The sequence below is a fragment of the Gadus morhua genome, chromosome 12 (genome assembly GCF_902167405.1).
Source record: "Gadus morhua chromosome 12, gadMor3.0, whole genome shotgun sequence".
NCBI classification, from domain to species: domain Eukaryota; kingdom Metazoa; phylum Chordata; class Actinopteri; order Gadiformes; family Gadidae; genus Gadus; species Gadus morhua.
Genome location: NC_044059.1, coordinates 8,824,365 through 8,832,243, shown reverse-complemented (window position 1 = coordinate 8,832,243; position 7,879 = coordinate 8,824,365).

The following is a 7,879-nucleotide window of genomic DNA, read 5'->3' as shown; positions in this document are numbered from 1 at the left end:
AGAAGTCGTCTACATTAACATTAACATTTAGGGCATTTAGCAGACGGTTTTATCTAAAGCGACTTACAATAAGTAATAGAACGTTCAGCCTACACCCAGCGCTAGGTTCGGCACACTGGTCGATGTTGCCGTGGGTTGGGATGATGGACAAGCACCTTTATATGTCGATATTGTATAAAACGATATTTGGTGGAAACACAAAGATCTCCATATTACCCAGCCCCTAGAGTCGGTTAAAAAACAACTTGTTTCTAGAAACGAGCCATGCTCTCTCCGGCTGTCAGCCAATAGGACGCGGGCGTATCTCGGGGGGCAGCTTATTCGCCGGCACACTTCAGCGGCCCGTCGTTTTAATGCTGAGTGACCGGGTCGATACGGCGTCCTCAGTGCCGTCAATAGCCCGCTCTCCGCACACTCAATATTTAGAAACGCAACACAGCAGGTTCACCCCGAGCAAACACGGGCCCATTATATAGAGCCAGGCGTACGGGCTGGTGTGGGCGTCAGAATACGCCGTCACATGAAGGAGTACATCCACCTCTATGTGTTTTATGTACAAGGAGGTGTTAAGCGATTCCTTCAGGAGATAATCACAACAAGGACAGAGGAGACTTCTGAATGCAATAAAAGCACACAATAGTTGTTTACAACATTCTAAGTATCGCGGTCACACCCGTCCGGATTATTTTTCCTTTAGGATGCTGTACAGAAAATAACTTGTTCTATCCCTCCCCAGTAAGCTGGTTATTATAGTCATCGGGCACTGGCACCCAGTCCTCAGCCACTTTTCTTGGAGTAATACTTAGTAAAATCTCAGGTTAGGCATCCTGAATTAGCCCCCAAATTGTCGTGGCAAATCCTTTACACGATAATGCGTTTAGGAGAGATGTGACTTCCAAATACAGAAATGCACACAATCGCTGTAGAAAATTTGCGAATTGAATGTGTACATACACTAGTCTCCCCTCTAGCAGGGTGAGCCCAGAATACAGTTCCCCAGAGCCGTTTTAAACTGTTTCGGCCCATCCCTGCTATACAATTGTCCTTGCATCCAAGGGGGGGGTGTGTGTGTGTGTGTGTGTGTGTGTGTGTGTAGCATTTCGATGACCAACGCCACGGACCTTGCTCTCCTTAATTTTAATCACCCAAAAAAAAAAAAAAAAAAAAAGGGGTCTCTCGGACCGTCTCATTAGTATGGAGCCAAACGTCCGGGACAAATTGCCTGGATAGGTCGCTCTGCGGAGCGCGGTGCCTCTGCCCATGAATCACAGACGGACGTTTTAAAAGCCACCCGTCTGCGGCGCTCCGTCGCCTCCACCAATGGGGGCGGAGCGGGGAAAACGGGTGCAGACGGAGAGAGAGAGAGAGAGAGAGAGAGAGAGAGAGAGAGAGAGAGAGAGAGCCGGCACCAAATGGATGCCCTGTCAAAAGGTTAATGAGCAGAAAGATAATGTTTTTTTTAGCTCCGGTGGCAGCGGCGGTTGCAACGGCGGTGGCAGCGGCGGCGGCGGCGACAACACGGCCGAGCCCGAGGTGTGCCGGGAGGAGGGCAAGTGTTCGCACCGGGGTTTGTACATTTAACCGAAAACGGATAAAGTGAGCGACAGCTGGGGGAGTTTATAACAGAGGAGACAACCTGTCAGGCCCACGTTCCACGAAGACCTCTCTTTCAACGAAGGTGAATTAGATCCAGTGTGAGGAAGACTGTGATTTCACTTGAATTAACATGGAGGGGGAAAGAAAAAGGGCCGCTATGAAAAGGAACCGTTGACGTAGGAGATATTTCGGTTACTAGGTTACATCGAGTTGCTAGGGTAGCTGATTGAAAGTAAGTTCGGTTATTTTGACGTGTAATAAAGCCTTTCAACATTATTTCTATTTCATTAATAATTTGGTGGTACTGAGCTACAACCATCCCCTCTGTCTGTGCCCCCCCCACCACACACACACACACACACACACACACACACACACACACACAACACACACACAGAGTTTAATATTGAGGTCAATTTTACTCATCTGAAGTGCAATAGGGTTCAAACTTCATTATACATCTATCTACATATACGAGAGAGCGAGAGCTATTTGGGAAGAGTCCGAGGATTGAAAAGAAAAAGAAGGAACTGGAAAATAAATCCAGAGAAGGCTCGGACAATCAGCAACTCGCACAACACCAGGGAGCAGCCAATTTCAGAGGCTTGTAAAGAAACCTCATCGATTTGATTTCCTTCATTCTTCGCTCAAACAGCACCCCTCCCACCCCACCGAGACCCAACAACAGAGGGGCGATAACGGGACCGACACAGAAAACCGAGGGGCATCAGGCGCGGTGTGCGGTGGCACATTAATATAGAATAATTACTTCATATCTTCACTGCCTCTAATCTCTTTGTGTTCTCCAACTCACTGCCGTCTCTCTCTCTCTCTCTCTCTCTCTCTCTCTCTCTCTCCCCATTTCAACATACGTTGACATCGTTCCATTGACTGGGCGAGAGAGGTCATGGAAAAATAACAAATTACGTGACGCCATGTTGGGCACCATCCCTCCCGGGCAACGGGACTTCAATCACACTCAAGTGCTGTGTTTTGCCCCCCAAAAAACTGAGGAAAATAAAGAGAAAGTCTTGTGGATTTAGCGCTCACCTCTTCCAGCAAATCAATTTGTCATATTGGGGACTTATATGAGGCGCAATCTATTTCACACAGAAAGAATTACTCCTTTCCAATTTTCCTTGTTGACATTTGAGCCGTGTGTGTGTGTGTGTGTGTGTGTGTGTGTGTGTGTGTGTGTGTGTGTGTGTGTGTGTGTGTGTGTGTGTGTGTGTGTGTGTGTGGTGTGTGTGTGTGTGTGTGTGTGTGTGTGTGTGTGTGTGTGTGTGTGTGTGTGTTTCTTTCTCGTGCTTTCCATGCCTTTTCTCCAAAACATGCCCATTTCCCTACTGGCCGGGCTGCAACACCAACATGGTGTAAGTTTCCTCAAATGTTGTTTAGTGCACTCTTATTATTACAAATAACAGTGGGATTCTGCATACGGTGGAGTACTATGTCAGGGTATGCTAAACTACGCTAAGCTGATTAGCAGCCTAGTCTAACAGCCCTTGATTCCACAGAGCTTTATCAGTGACATAATGCCTTGAGGATTTGGCGCTCAAATGACTCAGAGGCGAGGTTAATACCGCAGATCATATTCAAGCATGGCATCCATCACAAACCAAATCATCCAAAACCCACCAGTGGCAAACCCTAATCTACCCTTTCTCCATGCACGTCGACTACAATGTAGATACAGTGTTTATTGTGTTCCCCTTATCGCTCTCTAACCCTGTCCTGGAGTTCTGATGGACTTTCTCCCTCACTCACTCTCTTCCAGTTCATCTCCAGCTCTCTCACCCTTTACCACTTGCTGATCCTTATCTTTACTCAACCGCACCTCGTTGACCCAAACACACACACACACAGGCCGACACACACACAGCAACCCACACAAACGCACACACACACCCACACAAACACAAACTTGGCCGGGCAGGAGAGGCACTGCGCTGTACCAGGATTAGGTTTTAATTCTGTCTCCTGGAATGAGATCCACACTGCAGCCAAGGGAAAATCCCTCACACACACACGACTCCCTTTCTCTCAGATATGATCTCTCTTCGGTCACTGACCCGAAATCCCAAAGAGTCTTTTGAAATGAACCGTCTTCCTCAGTGTGTATTTCTGGTTTGGATAAGGTAACAGACAGGCTGTATCAACCATAAATATATACCCATAGATGCTGTGTTGGCCTTCCATAGGTCAACATTGCCGGTGGCATATTGGAGAGGCCAGGACTGGCCAGCATCCATATACGAGTAAACCAGGGAGCTAGGGTAATGATGGATAATAAAAACATTACAATGTTTACATTTCTCAATTGATTTATTGTGCTGTGTTGCATTTCAAATTCATCTTAAATCATGTTGCATAAAATATATTTATATTTTAAGTAAATACTATTTTGTACTTTTTTTGGCCGCTCCTCTATGGCTATTCGTCAATGGTTTCAACAACATACAACTCCATCTTGTTTCCTGCCAGTAGTACAACTTCCTGCAGATCTTGGCTGCCTTCTTGACCACACGCGCACGGGCGCAGTGGGGAATGATAGGGACAGCCATACATTAACACACTATGACTCTCACAGTACGAAGAAAGGGGGGGGGAGAGAGAGAGAGAGAGAGAGAGAGAGAGAGAGAGAGAGAGAGAGAGAGAGAGAGAGAGAGAGAGAGAGAGAGAGAGAGAGAGAGAGAGAGAGAGAGAGAGAGAGAGAGAGAGAGAGAGAGAGAGAGAGAGCAGATGGAAGATAATAGTGTTTAGAGACTTTCCCATTTAGGGGATTAAACCATGGCAGTGTTGACGACCCTTTAACTTTGAGAGGCAGGGTGGGGCGGGCTGGTTAGTGGCCCAGCCAGAAGCAGATGTCTGCTGGGGACAGCTCAGACCTGTCTCACCCCCCCCACCTCCATCCTCCTACCACACCACCCCAAACAGCCCCACCACCACCACTAGCTGTACCAGCAGTAAAGACACAACATAGCTCTGTCCTTGGGCGGGGGTGACCCCGAGGAATCATGCTGGCTGGGTCTCACACAGAGTCATAAAACACACACAAACACACACAGATATACAAACACTTGCATGTATGTATTAATAGAAGCACACGGTCACACACACACACAGTGGGTGACTGGGTTTACATTTCGGGAGAGACCGGCAGGTACCTACTGCCCTCTAGTGGGCAGACAATACTTCCTGCTTTAAAGTGCAGCTAGATTTCGAACCCTTTAAGTTATTCGTTTTGGGCTGAGAAGTCTAGGTAGGAGGACGCGTTGTCCACATGTTAAAATCCTACAGCAATGTTTTCACTTATTTTAAACTAGTGCAGTTGTTGTATTGATGAGTGTCATATTGAGCGAAGTTGTATATGAAATGTGTCAAACACACCATGGCGTTATTCAACGAGGGTTGGAGAAGCTCAACCCTCTCTTAGGAGCGGCCATCATCATCAACCACTGCCCAGACGGAGCACCTCACATTCACACACACTCACCTCACCCTCGGTGACCCTTCGTCGTGACGCGGCACTTCGAAGTCATGAAAAGAACGGATCTGGGGTCTGGAGAATAAAACGTTGACAAACCGGTTGGCGGACAGAAACAGACAAAACATAGGATTCTAAAACTGTTCTCTCAAAATGTCAGCCTCCTTCTAGTAACACTGATAAAATGGCATAAACTACTATGTGAAAGATCATAAAAGACAGGCCGATTACTCAGTTTAAGTTGACACAAAAATTATATTGGCTACATCACCCCTCTAAGACTCAAACTTCTTTTCGAGCAGTAAGACACGTTCTTAAGCACCTGTTTTAATGCAACCAGAGCACGGTAAAAGGGTTAGATGATGAAAACTGCCAGTCTAATTGGAAAAAAGTGCCTCTCACAAATGACATTTAAAAAAGGAGAGAATGAGGGTTTGAAACTTCAAACGGAAGTAATAAATATACCAAGCGGTTGATCCATTACGTCAGACTTTATCATCTGCTTCAGAACAAGTTTGTTTTTGATTAGCGCTATAATTGTGTATTAATTGGATTGAAATTCAATTGGACTGTTATCGCTAATTGTTTTCTTGGTACATCACAACATAATGGGGGAGAATAATGACTTTCCAAAATAGATACGAATATAGATAGCGGCTTTGCTAAATCAATTAAAACTCATGAAGAGGTTATACGGATCAATGGCTGATAAGCATTGATTGGCAGTATATGTAGAGGTTACTTCACATTGCTTTTCCAAGCACAAGCAGTAGGCCAATATAGGGTCTTGGTTATAATTATGTAAATGCACCTTTGGTTAATTAGTAAAGTAGCTATTTATTGACATGATGGGGTGTGTGTGTGTGTGTGTGTGTGTGTGTGTGTGTGTGTGTGTGTGTGTGTGTGTGTGTGTGTGTGTGTGTGTGTGTGTGTGTGTGTGTGTGTGTGTCCTACAACCAGGGGCAATTACTTCTAGGACGCTGTGACACTCACACGCGCACAAAAACGATACCGTGTTTAAATTCCAACACCATTATCACAGTAGCAGCAACAGTGTTCAACTGTAGCTTTTAACAATAAAGTAGAAGATTCAACAGGGGTTTAAGACGACATACTCGCTGTAGGAAGTGAGGAGCAAGGACGACACGCTAAAGCTGCGTGACAATTATACACGCTAATTGTATTGCTGGGAACTGGTTTATAATAGGGCGTAACCAAGCAACCTCTCCTCCAAACAATTAGCGTCGGATGGAACGCGATGGAGGACTCTCCATCAAGAGGGCGAGGGACATTTCATTTCGACCTTGATGTAAATAAATGTATTCCGTTAGTCGACACGATATCATATCTCTGAAAACCTCAAGCGTTGAACCTCGACCACTCTCCGGGTCATGCCCAAAACCACGACACCTGAGGCGTCAAGACTACGATTCAGCAACCTCAAAAAAACGAATGTTGAACTTTACCTTGAGAGGACATCTTTCTCGATGCTTTCTGAATTTTCCAAGTCATCAGCCATCAAAACGTTGCGTTGACGCCTCCTGTTACTCCGAACCACATCGCCATTGGCCTGTACTTCCGCCTGGGCCAATTAACGTGTTTCTTGAACTTTCGCATGGAGTTTAATTGCAATCAAACCTATTTTGATAAACATTTTTCCTCTTAATGCTGTCGGCGATAATCCAGTTGTTTGTTGCCCACTTTTTTAACTGCCGGTCATGTATGTCAATGAGCATCCTAAGGGTTTGGAGGCATTTTCATAACCAACCAAGATGGCTGTCTCTGTGTCACTCTTTTCGTCGAGTTGATTGGCTGTAGGTCTGTCTAATTGGTCTGTGCCGTTTGAAAAGAAACAATTCACTGAAGTTCCAGACAATATGTATTTTGGAATTGGTGTGCCGATGTCAGGTTGATAGGTCATAGCTTACAAGTAAGATAGTGATTCTGATTGAATTAAAAACGCGTCCTTAAAGAGCTTGTGATTTTTGTCTGTTCTGGACTGCATGCTGCAGAAACATCGTTGCAACATGGAAGAGGACCTGCTTCCTTTGTAGACATAAAGTGCTCACTGTAACACACGACGAAACAAAAGGATGTCTACTGTTATGGGACATTATATTAAGGATGGAATATTATATTCCATTTCTCAAATTCCGCTTACTTAATTCTATACCCTTAATTCTACACTCGAGAGTCTGTGAGTGAGTCTGCTTTTTTTTAACTAACAAAAAAACTTCTTACATTTTACATAATTATTATTATAACTAATTATGTCTACTTTTGAACATTGCTTTCTACCGCATTTGCCTATCATATGGTGGCATATAATAACTGATCATTGATAGGTCTACACGCTAATTGAACAGATAATTTATAATGGAATCCTAACTTGTTGCGCACGTAAGTACACCATTGAAGCGTGTATATTGACTATAAAGGCAATCTTATACGAGCGCCAGCGTACGGTGAATAAGGTGAAAAGCAAAGTGGCGTGTGTCCCTTTGGGACAATATGTCCCTGATTAATTCCCCAGGTGTGAAGTGTTGAGCCCACACACATACACACACTGTGAGGCAGGCCTGAGATTGAATTAACATTTATTAAAATGAAATCCCGACCATGACTTGGAGAGAGAGAGAGAGAGAGAGAGAGAGAGAGAGAGAGAGAGAGAGAGAGAGAGAGAGAGAGAGAGAGAGAGAGAGAGAGAGAGAGAGAGAGAGAGAGAGAGAGAGAGAGAGAGAGAGAGAGAGAGAGAGAGAGAGAGAGAGAGAGAGAGAGAGAGAGAGAGAGAGAGAG